Raw genomic sequence first — 14,058 nt, forward strand, 5'->3', positions numbered from 1 at the left:
TACAGTGCCCCACTCTTCTCCTGGAACATCCCATCTGCCCTTTCCCAAGAGAGCTGATCTGTGCTGACCTGGCCAGCCATTCCTGCACCCCCTTCCCATGTTCCACACAGCCTCAAGCTGGAGGTGCTGCACTGCAGAGCAAGTGGGCTGTGGTGGCCAGGGCCATGGGGTGAGTCCACAGATTCACGTTGGTCAGGATGGGAGGAAGACCCAGCTCAGGGTGGCTCCTGCTCACTCCCCCTCAGCACACAGACATGGTTCCTGCAGCTCCAGAGATCTCAGAGAGAAGATTCTGGGCAAACAAGGCAGTGCAGGGTCCTTTATTTCATTTTTACACAAAGAGGGTACAGCTCCTTTTTTAGAAAAAGACAACGGGTCACACCAGACAGGTAGATACAGACATATATATAAGACGACAAATAATTTTGCTTGTGAGAAGCATTAATACAACAAAGAAAAGCTAAAAGAAAAGAAAAAAAAAATGTACAAAACTCAGGTTGAACTAGTAATGTCTTATATTACAAGTGACAGGCAGAAGAAGGAGGTCAGTTCATGACTGCTTTTGAAAAGCAAATACTCATCACTTTTGTTATAGACTCCTTGAGTTCGCTGTTCCTCATGCTGTAGATGAGGGGGTTCAGTGCTGGAGGCACTACCGAGTACATAACAGACACCACCAGATCCAGGGATGGGGAGGAAATGGAAGGGGGTTTCAGGTAGGCAAACACACCAGTGCTGATGAACAGGGAGACCACGGCCAGGTGAGGGAGGCAGGTGGAAAAGGCTTTGTGCCGTCCCTGCTCAGAGGGGATCCTCAGCACGGCCCAGAAGATCTGCACATAGGATACCACGATGAATACAAAACAGTCAAATACTATTAACATACAAACCGCAAGAAACCCAGCTTCCCTGAGGTAGGAGTGTGAGCAGGAGAGCTTGAGTATCTGTGGGATTTCACAGAAGAACTGGCCCAGGGCATTGCCCTTGCACAGGGGCAGTGAAAATGTATTGGCAGTGTGCAGCAGAGCATTGAGAAACCCAGTGGCCCAGGCAGCTGCTGCCATGTGGACACAAGCTCTGCTGCCCAGGAGGGTCCCGTAGTGCAGGGGCTTGCAGATGGCAACGTAGTGGTCGTAGGACATGATGGTGAGGAGAGAATACTCTGCACCAAACAGGAAACATACAAAGAAGACCTGGGCAGCACATCCTGCATAGGAAATGACCCTGGAATCCCACAGAGAGTTGGCCATGAATTTGGGGACAGTCGTGGAGATGGTGCCCAGGTCGAGGAGGGTGAGGTTGAGCAGGAAGAAGTACATGGGGGTGTGGAGATGCTGGTCCCAGGCTATGGCGGTGATGATGAGGCCGTTGCCCAGCAGGGCAGCCAGGTAGATGCCCAGGAAGAGCCAGAAGTGCAAGAGCTGCAGCTCTCATGTGTCTGTGAACGGCAGGAGGAGGAACTGGGTGAAGGAGCTGCTGTTGGACATTTGCTTTTCCTGAGCATGGGGTACTGTCATGAGAAAAAAAAGACAGTGATAAGCCAGGGAAGAGTTCTCTGACAAAAACAAAACAACTCCCATAGACCTGTCACACACCCTGAGGGCAGAGGCTTTGCTGTGTGGGAGAGGAGGTGAGAGGGCTGCTCACAGGAAGGATCTGCACTGCAGGGGATCATAGCGAGTGTTTTCTCTTCGCCCTCCCATAACAATTCTGGGTTTAGTTTCATTTCTGATCATTTCCCTGCTGCCTGGAGATTCTCCCCCTGGGAGGTGTTTCCCTGTCCATGTCTCTTCCCTGTCAGTGCTCACAGACCCCATCCCACCCTCTGTGCCCTCCCCCTGGCCCTACAGATCCTGCCTGTTCACAGGGCACTGCCTGGGGGCATCTTCCTGTTTGCAGGCTGGAAAACAGGACAGGTCAGACTAGCCTGATGGGTCCAGCCAAGGTGATGCAGGTGCTGTGCACAGGCAGAGGGGTGGTGAAGGGATGTTATGAGCCTTCTGGCAGCTGTACTGATCACTCAGAGTTGCGGCTCAGGAGTCTCAGTGACTTGTTTAAGCATGAGAGCTCATTTTCATTTTATCCTTTCCTGCACCCCCCACCCCTTGGGATAGGAAACTGAAAAGACAGGCTCAGGAAAGCTCCTTATCTGTCTGGTAATCCTTGCATTGATCTTCCTGAGGCATCCCCTTGGAAAAATGCTGGGGGTGATATGGAGCTGTGAGCAGTGCTGACCCACACAGCACCCTCTCCACAGCAGAAGCACCTTTCCTGCCCTGATAGGGGTCACTCCTTCCACCCACAGCTTCTCTACACAGACCTGTGGGGATCTCCTTGGCAGGGACCCTGCTCTGCAGGGCAACCCTGGGTGCAGAAACAGCTTCACACACCTGGACTCATCCTCAGCAGGAGGCAGATGCCTCTGATGGTTCATGAAGGAATTCCCTGCTCTGCTGCATGTCCTCCTTAGCTGTACAAGGAAGTTTCTGATAGTTTTATTTACCTGTCTTGTTTGTTGTACCAGCATCAGGAAATCCCACCACCTCCTCTGTGTGAAGATTTTTCTCCTTGTGAACTCACAGCAAACCTCCCACCCCAGACTGCATTTCTCCTCTCTTTCTGGCTCGTCTCCCATTGCAGGCAGAGCCCTCAGCCCTGCTGCGCTGTGCAGAGGAGCTGCTCCTGGGCAGAGCTGTCTCTCTGCAGCGCTGCCGCTTGCCAGGAGCTCCCTCTGTCCCAGGAGCCCAGCCCAGCTCAGCAGCACAGGAGCAGCCCAAGGCGCTTTAATGACCCCTCTGGTGGGTTTGGTGCTGAGTCCATGGACCTCAGACCCTGAGGGGAATTTGATGAAACCTCTCAAGAAATCAGATTCAAACTCCAAAGTTTCTTGCAATGTTAATGAATCCCAGTGAGGGACACTACTGAGGAACTGACCCCAGGGTCTGGTTAGAGAAGAAAATGGGATACAGCGACAACAGGTCAGGGAAAGCAAGGTGAAGTTCTCTTAGATGCTGAGTAAACCTGTATGTGTTTCATTAACCAAAGGGACAAGCCCTGACCCCCAGCCCTGGGAAGGCAGATCCTGTCCCTCCCACGTTGCCCAGGGCCCTTCCTGGACAGTGTGATGTGGGGCTGTGCAAGGCCAAGGGCAGGACTGTGGTCCCACACCTCCCAGGTTCCTGGCTGGGGAAAGGAGGCCATGAGGCCCCTGTGCTGGAAGGACAAGGTGTCTCCTCACAGGCATCAGAGGTGCAGACAACAGCCATAGCCAAGGGGAGAAGGAGCTCATGTCTGTTGGGTCTTTCAGCCTCTTTACATCCCTTGATCCCCTCCACCACAGCCTGTCCTGTGCTGTGGCATCCCCTGCACCTCTTTCCCTGCAGGCTGCAGACATCCCGCCTGCTGCCCCACCTTGCTCTTGTCTGAGCATCTTCCTTCCTTTGCTGAGATCTCTGCATCCTCCCCAGCTGTTCCTTGAAGCACAAAGCCTTGGGCTGATGCAGACTCCCTCTGCTGACCTGCTCCACCACAGCACTGCCCTTCCAGTCACATTCCTTGCTGCTCATGTCCAGCCTGGACCTCCCCAGCTACACTTTCAGCCATTATTTCTTTCTCATGCTCTTTCCCACTAGGAAGAAACCTCCACCACCTCTGAAACCACCCTTCAAGCACTCTCAGGCTACTCCTGCACTGCTGCAGGCTCCCCAGCGCTGCTGGGCCAAAGCAGCCCAGGTCCCTCAGCATCCCACACCATGTGCACAAGGTCCTGAACCTGCCTTGGCAGAGCCCTGCACTCTCCCGTTCCTCCCTGCTTCTCCAAACTGGGAAGCCGCACACTGGCACACCCCCGTGTGTGTGGGGTCACACCAGTGCTGAACCGAATGGGATGAGAACTCCAGGTGTCTGGGTCCGCACGCTCCTCCTCATGCAGCCCCGTGTGCAGCTGCCTTGTTCATGGTGAGCGTGCCCCATGGCTGGTGTGGGGACCTTGGAGTGCCCAGGCCCTTCTCCTCAGGGTCACTGATCAGCGTGTCAGGTCCTTGTCTGTCCTGACAGATCGTATTGTTCTCGTGCCCCAATACAGAACTGTTCACTTCATCTTGTGAAAATTCAGAGCTTTCTGAATGGGTGAACACCAGATTTTCTCAAGGTCTGGATTGTCCCTTGACTGAAGCTCCATTTGCTCATCTGTTAGTGTTTGCAGTCAGGTGGTTTATCCTAATGAGGTTTTCTCTCTCAAGATAACAGCATGAGGAGTTACAGAACATTACAAATATCATCTCATGGAGAAACAGTGGGGGCTTGAGGGTCCAGTACTTATAATGCCAGAAGTCTAGAGTCAAAGTGATAGATCCCCTTCACGTTGGAGAGCAGCAGGAATGTGTGGAGCTCTGCCTGGGGAAAGACAATGTCAGCTGAAGGTTGAGGAGTCAGCATGAGAAGGCAGAACAACATGGGCAATGTTGTGGTCACTGGACATCAGCTGCAGACTCACTGGTCAGGCAGAGGAATGAGAAGAGGCCTCCTTCAGACAAATGAAAGAAGCCTCATGTTTCCAGGGCTGTGTCCTCCTGGCACACCTGAGATATCCCAGTATCTGCAAGGTACCAGCCATCCAGGAGGGTTTGGAACTCGATGACAACATCTTCCTGACACGGGTGACTGAGGAGTCAGTGGGGTGAGGTGCCCTGTGGGACTTCACACTTACAAACCATAAAGAGTTGGTCAGGATGGAACAGTCAGGGATGGGAAAGTGGAGCTGAGGCTCCTGGGAGATGATCACAAGGCCAAGAGCAGGATTTCAGGAGAGCAAGCTTTGGCCTGCTGAGGGACCTGCTTGGGTCCTATGGGACATGACCTTGGTGTCTGCAGTGCTTTTCTCTCACATCTCCTCCCTCCTCTCTCCCACCTGCTGTTGTGCAGCGTTTTTTACCATTTCTCAAATACAATATCCCAGAGGTGCTGCCAGCATCACTGAGTGGCTCAGATTTGGCAAGGAGTGGGTCCATCTTGGAGCAGCTGAAATCAGTTCTGTCTGACGTTCAAACTCCTGTTGTCTTCTCAGAGAGGTGACAACTGTAGCACAGACACACTCACCCCAGTTCCAAGACTGCCATGTAAACCCAGTACAGGGTGACAGCGCGTTGGGTTTTGCAAACTACTGGATCATGGAAAAGATCTTCTGTCAGCAACCTTTTGAAGTCTCCAGTCAATAAGCAGGTTCCTGTGGGGAACTATAATTGCCCTGACATTCACTGGTCAGGCAAAGCTACAGGTGCTAACAGTCCAAAGGATCTTGGGCCAACTTCTTACCATGTCTGCTTGGTGGGCAACAAGGGTGGCTCTCACCTGGATCTGGAACTGGGATAAAAGGAAGATCTGGTGCGGGATGTGAACATCAGTGTCCATCTTGGCTGTTGTGACCAGGACACAGTGGGGTCCCAGGCACCAGAGGGGAGGGAGGAAGGCCAGCAGCAGAGCACAGGCTGGTGGGCTCCAGAGGAGAAGACTTTCACATAACTGGGTGTCTGATACAGGTGGTGCCATGGGCAGCAGTTCATAAGGGTGAAGGAGCTCAGAAAATCTGATCAGCGTTACAGGACAGCCTGCTCCAAGCACAAGAATGATCTCTCCACGTACCCATGAGAAGAACCATTTATCTCGTGAGGCTGCTTCTCTGAACTGATGGAGCACCAGGGCACAAAGGCAGCACACAGGAGGTGGAAGCAGGGGAAGCTGTAAAGGAGGAATTTAGAAACCTTGTCCATGGATGTGGGGATGATGCCAAAGCTGCCCTGGACTTGGTACCTGCAGGAGAGTCTGAGGGCAGCAAGATGAGCTGACACTGCTTCATTTCCAGTAAAAGAACAGACAGGTTGAATGTGGAACTGCGGATGAACTTCATAAGGGTAGAATCAGACAGGACTGAGGTTCTTCATGGCTTCTTTGCCTCCATCTTCACCAGCAAGGTCTCCTGGGACTTTGTTCCTGAAGGCAGGAGTCTGGAGAACACCCAGCAGTGGATGGGGCTCAAGTCAGGGGTGACCTGAGCAAACTCAGACACCATTACAGAACAGGAGATGGGTCACTTGACCAGCTCCATGAACACAAGTATGGCTGTGCTGTGGCACCTGAGATTCCCAGGAACACCCACCTCTTGGTCCAGAGTTGTGTGATTCCTCTTGAGGTGTCCTGGCTTGTCTCCTCAGTCAAGTGATCCTTTAGGCACCCACTTCTCTGACACATTCAGTCGTTCTCAGGAGATTCTCTAGATCAATATTCATTGGAGATTGTTGATACCAGCTGTTCTGGAAATGAGGGTTTTGGGAGGGGGACGGAAATATTAGAGATTTGGCTTTATTACCCTTTATTATGGAAATGCTCACTGTTTGGCTACAATTCTGAAATCTCTGAAATCATCCACACAGGACTTGGAGCCTTTAGGAAAGTGCTGCAGAGAGCATTGTCTTGTAAGGGAATTTTGGATGTTACTGAGCCCTCTGCTGCCACGATCCTGAACTGCAGGTACTGAAAGAATGAACAAACCTGTCATGAACTGAAGGGCAGAAACAAACCCCAAGTTTCTGAGGGTGTTTGGACCCCATGAAGGGCCAGTGCTGACACAAGCAGTCCCTGTCCCTGGAGACAATGGTCATAGGTGGTAAAGGCGATGTGGAGGTGGCTCTGGTGCCACATCAGCCCTTGACGTTTGTTCATCATCAGAATGGCCAAGCCCTGACCCCAGGACCAGAAAAAGGAGACCCTTTCAGTCAAATGCTTCTCAGGCTCTGCCTGTGGTCACTTTGAGTGTTTTGTGTTTTGGGGGTGGGTTTGGTGCCAAGTGCTGTTGCTTTAACCACAAGGCTCTGGTTTTCTGAGGACTTGGCAATGCCTGTGAAGTCCCCCAAACCCATTCAACTTCTTTCATACAACTGGCAATGGTCACCAATCACCTGAGCTGTCCCAGTCCCAAACTTGCTTGAATCCTCAATTTGGATCCATGCCCTAGTACTGAACTGCACACGTTCCTTCTTCTGTTGTCGTAAAATAAAAGGAAAAATCAATCTATTTTACATTGGCATGACCAGACCATGGTCTTTAGGTGTTCTTCTTTAACACTCTTACTGCTACATGTAGACCACTCTCTTCCTGCACTCCCATGTGTCTCACAAACCTTTCACTCTTGTCCTCCAGTAATGGGCCAACATTCCAGGATCTGGTGCTTCCTCCAGGCTCATGGATGATTCCTGAGGTCCATCCAAGTGTGGGCAGTGTAAGAGAGGAGCAGAGCAGGGTCAGCTCATGGGCCATGACTGAGCACAAACACCCCAGCAGCAGCCATTCCCCATCTCCCAGGCACAGCCAAGCCCACAGCATGCAAATGGCACTGCCATATATCCTTAGTCCAAAAAAGCCTACCTTCTTTCCAAAATCAACATTCTACCATTCCCCTTCGACCCCCAGATATCAGCCGCATTCCACTTGTGGTTCAGACATGGTTGTAATAATTTGCTGAAGTCATCAGCCATCACCCTTTTCTACCCCACATCTCCTGACCCTCTCCCACACCACACACGGCCGGTCACTGCTGCTCAGGGCCTCGCGCTCTACAGAAGAGGCCTTGAGCTTCTTGGCTCTTCCTGGTGCTTGTTATAATCTTCCTCACTCCCTCCAGATCTCACGGTGAGATTTCTTGTTCATGACAGGGCCTTTGTAACCAACTCTTATGAAATGGTTGTCCTTCTGTGATCATCTGTGCAGAAGAAGTAATCACAGAAAAGCACCAAATATGTCAAATCTGATGCCGAGTGAAATGCAATAAAACCTTGTTGAGCCAGCCCCGTAGCTGTGTCTTTCCAGCAAGGAGTTTCTCCTGAGAAAGGGATCCAACCTCTGCCACTCTCTGCAGAGGCACATGAGCAGCGTCCATGCACCTGGGGACACAAAGGGTGACGTTTGCCAGACCACCCTTCATCTGAACCACTTAGATATGTACCTATGGATGGGGTATCAAGCCTTATAGTGCAGCAGTGCAGAACCTGGGTGGGGAAAATGAAAAGGGATGCACAAGATGTGGTCAGGACTGTTTGCGGGCACTTGTAAAGCAGCCCTGCAGCTCATGTGAAATATTCCTGTGGTCAGAGAGAACCTGAGAGAATTGTCTGATTTTAGAACATGAAGGGGAAGGAAGGACAGCATCATTCAGGCTCAAAGGGAACTTGGGAGGTGTATTGACAAACTTCCTGCTCAAAGCAGGGTCAGACCAGATTACTCAGAGCTTGATCCAAACAGATCTTGGTCACTTTCTGGGACAGAGTGAGTGCGCACTCCTGGGACACATCTTCCAGTGCTTGACTGTCCTCAGGACTGGAAAGTTTCTCCCTTTCTACATCACCTTTCCAAGCCCAAACATCTAGATGGCTTTTTACTCATCTACTTACACACTGACACAGACCATAATATACTGCCTTGGGCACAAGAATATTGTGGGGGATGATGCTGAATGCCTTGCTGACTTCCAGGTAACAGATCACCAGTGTTCTCCCCACGTCCACAGCCCTGTCCTTTCCTCACACAAAGCAAAGAGGATGGACAGGCACAACCTGCCCTGGGTAAATCCCATCACCTTCTCTTCCAGACACCCAGAAATGGGGTCCCAGTGGACATGTTCTGGGGCACAGCCCTTAGTTCCCCTGCTCACCCATTGGCCATTTTGAAAAGTGCACACACTGTGTGAGAGCTGCCAGTGGTCAGGGAGTCCCCCCAGTCTCCATGAGCTTTCCAAGATGGTGGAGAGTGGCCTCCCTGTGACATCGTCCTGCTGTCTCAGCTCCTGGGATGCTGCTGTCCCATAGACTGGAGAGGGTTGTGTTAGTTCCAGTGACCCCTGACTTGATCCTCATCCACTGCTGGTTGTTCTCCACATTCCTGTCTCCAGTCACAGAGGCTTGGGAGGCAGCAGTTTCTCGGAAGAGAGATTCTTCCTTTGAGAGTGCTGGTAGGAAATGTATTTTGCTGAGTAAATGGACACAATTATGTATTTTCCTATATATTTACCAAGACATATATATATTTATTTTTCCTTATGATCACATAGAAAGACAGGTAACAGAGATCTGTTGAGATCACTGTCAATATGGCCATCTAAAAAGAGAACACTCCAATTAACCTTTTTCTCCTTCTTTCCTCCATCAGGCCAGAGTGGTCCACAGCTTCCAGCATGACTCACTGTGTGCCAAGGGTAAAAAGTGGCACTGACAGTCCATGGCAGTGGGTTGTTTGGTGCCTTCGACTCTGTACAAGACACAAGGATTGTCTTTCTTAATGCTGGAGGCTTTGGTAGGAGAGAAATCTAGAGAACATTAAAAAAAAATGAGAGAAAAACCAATTGGAAGATGTAGAGTGAAGGGAATGTATTCTTGCAACATGAGGTATGAAATGTTGTTGGTGTTTTAATTCTCCTTTCTTTGTTTTGAATACTTTAAATACCAGTGTTTTCAAAAGAGAGAAAACAGAGACTTTTCAGGATGTGCATTAAGAACAAGAGGAGAACTTCTGATCTTCGACAACATTTCCCTTCTCTGCACTCTCTCTGCTATCTGCACACAAGCACTTGCGATTGCTCTCTGGGTTTTCCTTCCTCTTACTGTTTGATCACTCAGGCACCTGTCAACAACCCAGTTGCTGCTTTCAGCTTCAAGGAGTTAAAAGCTTCCTTGTCATTCAGTAGTCTGTCTAATTCTGTCTTTAGCCAACTCTTTTATTGTGTTTATTTTATAATTTCCTTCCTGTCTACAACATTTCTTTCATGGTTCTGCCTTGGAGAAGGTGAACCTCAGTGGTGACAGTTTGTCCTTGGTGTGCAGTTGAGGAGTGTGTTTTCTTTTAATCACAACTCTCATCAGTTGTATTTTGTTTGTTCAAAGGTAAAACAAAGTCCCTGTTTGCTGTGTGCAGCCAGGTCTCCAAGGAGAGCAGGTGGGAGCTGGTGCAAAGGAGCTGGCACATCCAGCTGCAGACTGCAGTGAAGTCTGGTGTAAGGAAAACGGATGCAAGGCCCAGGGGGCCAATGACAGAAACGATGGGGTTGGGGAGGTGAGGAGCAAGGTTGTGCACTCGGTGTGAGAGCTCAAGGGACAGCTTCTCCAGCCAGTCCAGACCTGCTTAGGAGAGACCCTGGATCAACATCAGATAATGCTGCAATCACCTCCTCTCCACACTGAAAAGTAATAAAATACACCCTTTACAATACAACGACATTTTTATTAAAAGGTTTTTTGAAATCTTTCTCCATAATTACACCAAGAAAACTCTCGAATTCACTGTACAATACTAGAAGGTGATTACAAGAAGAGACAAGGTTTGTAAGAGCTCTCTACTGTGTAACGAGCCCCATGGTGCATTTGGTGCTCAGTCCATGAACGTTACTCAGGTGCTGAGAGGACATTGCACAAACCTTTCCAGAAGTCAAAGCCAGAATAAAAAAGTACTAAGTACCTTGAAGTATTAATGAGTTCCACTGAGGGCAAGAACCAGCAAAGCCTCCCCAGGGACTCGTTAGAGCAGAGGATTGGAGGCCATGATGGCAGATAAACAAAGGGAAATGTGCAGGCAGCTGAGGTGCTGAGAAAAGCCTGGTTTTGTTGGGTGAAGCAGAGAGGCCAAGGCCTGACCCCCAGCCCCTGGGAAGGCAGATCCTGTCCCTCACACATTGCTCAGGGCTCTTCCTGGGCCAGGGGGATGTGGGCTGTGTGATGCTGAGTGAAGGACAATGGTGTGGCAGCTCCCAGCCTTACTGGGGGTGTGCAAGGAGGCCATGAGGTGCCCCAGTGCCTGAGGACAACATGTCTCCTCACAGGCCTTGGTGGCAGAGGCCATTGCCATAGCCAAGGGGACAAAGACTTGGGTCGTCTTGGTGACATGCAGCCTTGCCAGTGCCCTTTGCCATCTCCACCACAGGTTGTCCTACACTGTCCCACAGCTGCTTCTGTTTCCTGCAGGCTGTAGACACCCATCTCGCTTCCTCCCCTTGCTCTCACCCTTGTATTTCCATACATTAACTGATGTGTCTCCACTCTCATGCTCTGTTCCTGGAAACAAAGGAGATGGACTGATCTCATCCTCCTTCTGGATGATTTCTTGTACCACAGCACTAGCCTTTGAGTGACATTTCTTCCTCCTCATGTCCAGTCTCCACCTTCTAATCTAGAACTGTGTGGCAGTGTTTCTCTCCTCTGCTGTAGAAAGGAAGACCCTGTAAACTACCAACCTGTCAGCCTCTTACCTGTGCCCGGGAAGATCATGGAACAGATCCTCCTAGAAGCTGTGCTAAGGCACAAGGAGGACAGGGAGGTGATTTGAGATCACCAGCACGGCTCCACCAAGGGCAAATCCTGCCTGACTAAACTAGTGGTCTTCTACAATGGAGTAACTACATCAGTGGACAAAGGAAGGGCTATGGATGTCATCTATCTGGACTTCTGCAAGACCTTTGACATGGTCCCTCACAACATCCTTCTCTCTACATTGGAGAGATATGGATTTGATGACTAGACTGTTCAGAGGGTGAGGAACTGGCTCAGTGGTTGCACCCAGAGAGTGGTGGTCAATGCACAATGTCTGGATGGACACTGGTGACAAGTGGTGTCCCTCAGGTGTCCATACTGGGATCAGTACTGTTTAATATCTTCACCAATGACATAGTGGTATCACGTGTATCCTCAGCAAGTTTGCGGATGACACCAAACTGAGTGGTGTGGCTGACACACCTGAGGGACAGAAGGTCATCCAGAGGAACCCGGATAAGCTCGAGATGTGGACACATGTGAATCTCCTGAGTTTCAACAAGGCCAAACTCACGGTCCTGCACCTGGGTTGGACCAACCCCCGGTATCAGTACAGCCTGGGGGATGAAGGGGTTGAGAGCAGCTCTGACGAGAAAGACTTGGGGATACTGGTGGGTGAAAGACTGGACTGGAGCTGGCAATGTGCACTTGCAGTCCAGAAGGCCAAACGTATCTTGGGCTGCATCCAAAGGAGCATGACCAGCAGGTCAAGGGAGGGGATTCTGCCCCATTCTGGTGAGACCCCACCTGGAGTCCTGCATCCAGCTCTGGAGCCCTCAGTACAGGAAAGACATGGACCTGTTGGAGAGGGGCCAGAGCAGGGTGACCAAGATGATCAGAGGGATGGAACAGCTCTGCTGAGAGGACAGACTGGGAGAGTTGGTGCAGTTCAGCCTGGAGAAGAGAAGGCTGCGAGGACACCTTATTGCAGCCTTTGTGTACTTAAAAGAGGTCAATAAACAAGATGGGGACAGACTTCATAGCAGGGCCTGTTGTGATAGAACAAGGGGTGATGGTTTGGAACTAGAAGAGGGGAGATTCAGGCCAGACACTTGGTTACAATGTGGGAGATTAAACACGAGAACTGGTTGCCCAGAGAGATGGTGGGTGCGTCATCCCTGGAGACACCCCGGGCCAGGCTGGGTGGGACTCTAAGCAACCTGAGCTGGTTGAAGATGTCTCTGCTCATGGCAGGGCGGTTGGACTAGACGACCTTCCAGGCTCCCTTCCAACACTCTCTCGGATTCTATGATTCCTACCTCCAAGGAAAGCTCCACAGTCTGGGAAATAACCCTTCAAGCCTAGAGTCATAGAATCATAGAATCATTTGAGTTGGAAGAGACCAGTGAGATCTTTGAGTCCAACCATAACTCTAGCACTAAACCATGTCCCTAAGAACCTCATCTATACATATTTTAGAAACCTCCAGGTGTTTAAAGCACTGAAGCACTTCCCTGGGCAGCCTGTTCCGCTGCTTCACAACCTTTTCCAGGAAGAAATGTTTCCTAATATCAATACTGAACCTTCTCTCGAACAAACTGAGGCCATTTCCTCTCATCCTATCACTTGCTACTCAGGAGAACACCAACACCCTCCATGCAACAACCTCTTTTCAGATAGTTGTAGAGAGTAAAAAGATCTCGCCTCCAGCCAGTTCTTTACCCATTACAGATACACCATCCAGGCCAAGAGCTGCAGCTTCTCCAGGAGATGCTGTGGGATATGGTGTCAAAGGCTTTACTGCAGTCTAAGGACACAACACCCACAGCCTGTGTGGCGGATTCACTCCCCACGACAGACTTTCCCTCATCTGCTCAGCCGGTCACCTTGTCATAGAAGGAGATCAGGCTGGTCAAGCAGGACCTGCCTTTCACAAAGCCATGCTGATTGGGCCCGATTGCTCGTCTGGTATGAGTGACCTCACAGTCCTTTCCCAGCCATGTTCCTGCTGTTGGCCTATCCCCTGCAGAAGCAGAAGTGACCTCACAGTGCCCTCCACAGCCATTGGCTTCCTACTGGACTATGAGTTCCTGAGACACAAGTGACCACATGGCATCGTACCCAGCCATCACCCTCCTTGTGGTCCAGTGTGTGAGCAGATCAAACTGAGCTGCTTTCATCAAATTTATCCAATAGATTTCCTATCAAGGGTTTGAGTGGAGAAACGTTCCTCAGAGGAGCTGCTGTATTTACACTGCTTCTGACTCTGTTTTTTTCTTCATCTTCCTTTGTCTCTTCTGACATGAAAGAGCTCTCCAAGGAAAAGATTCATAGAATCCTAGAATAATGCAGGTTGGAAGAGACCCCTGAACACCATCTCTGTCCCACTGACCTTTATGGCACCCCAAGGAATAGCTGACAGCATCAGTGCTCCCTTGGGTTCATCTCACCACATGCACACAGTGGACATGCACACGATGTGTATGGTTACATCTCATCTGTGCAATGAAAACATGGACTTTTGACATATTATTTCATAGAATCACAGAATGTCCGGAGTTGGAAGGGACCCACAAAGATCATCGAGTCCAACTCTTGTCCCTGCACAGGACACCCCACAGGTCACACCGTGTGTCTGAGGACATTGTCCAGTCTCTTCTTGAACACTGTCAGGTTGGGGCCGTGACACCTCCCTGGGAGCCAGTTCAGTGTCCAGCACCTCTGGGTGAAGAATCTTTTCCTCATGTCCAACCTAAGCCTCCCGTGGCACATC

The 14,058-nt window shown here is 50.4% G+C and overlaps 1 pseudogene; it reads right to left on the reverse strand.

Annotated features, from left to right (window-relative positions):
• Nucleotides 1-545: 545 nt before the first annotated feature.
• On the reverse strand, nucleotides 546-1,517 carry LOC136116196 (olfactory receptor 14J1-like; annotated as a pseudogene).
• Nucleotides 1,518-14,058: the final 12,541 nt, after the last annotated feature.

This window comes from Patagioenas fasciata (assembly GCF_037038585.1).
Source record: "Patagioenas fasciata isolate bPatFas1 chromosome 6 unlocalized genomic scaffold, bPatFas1.hap1 SUPER_6_unloc_2, whole genome shotgun sequence".
NCBI classification, from domain to species: Eukaryota; Metazoa; Chordata; class Aves; order Columbiformes; family Columbidae; genus Patagioenas; species Patagioenas fasciata.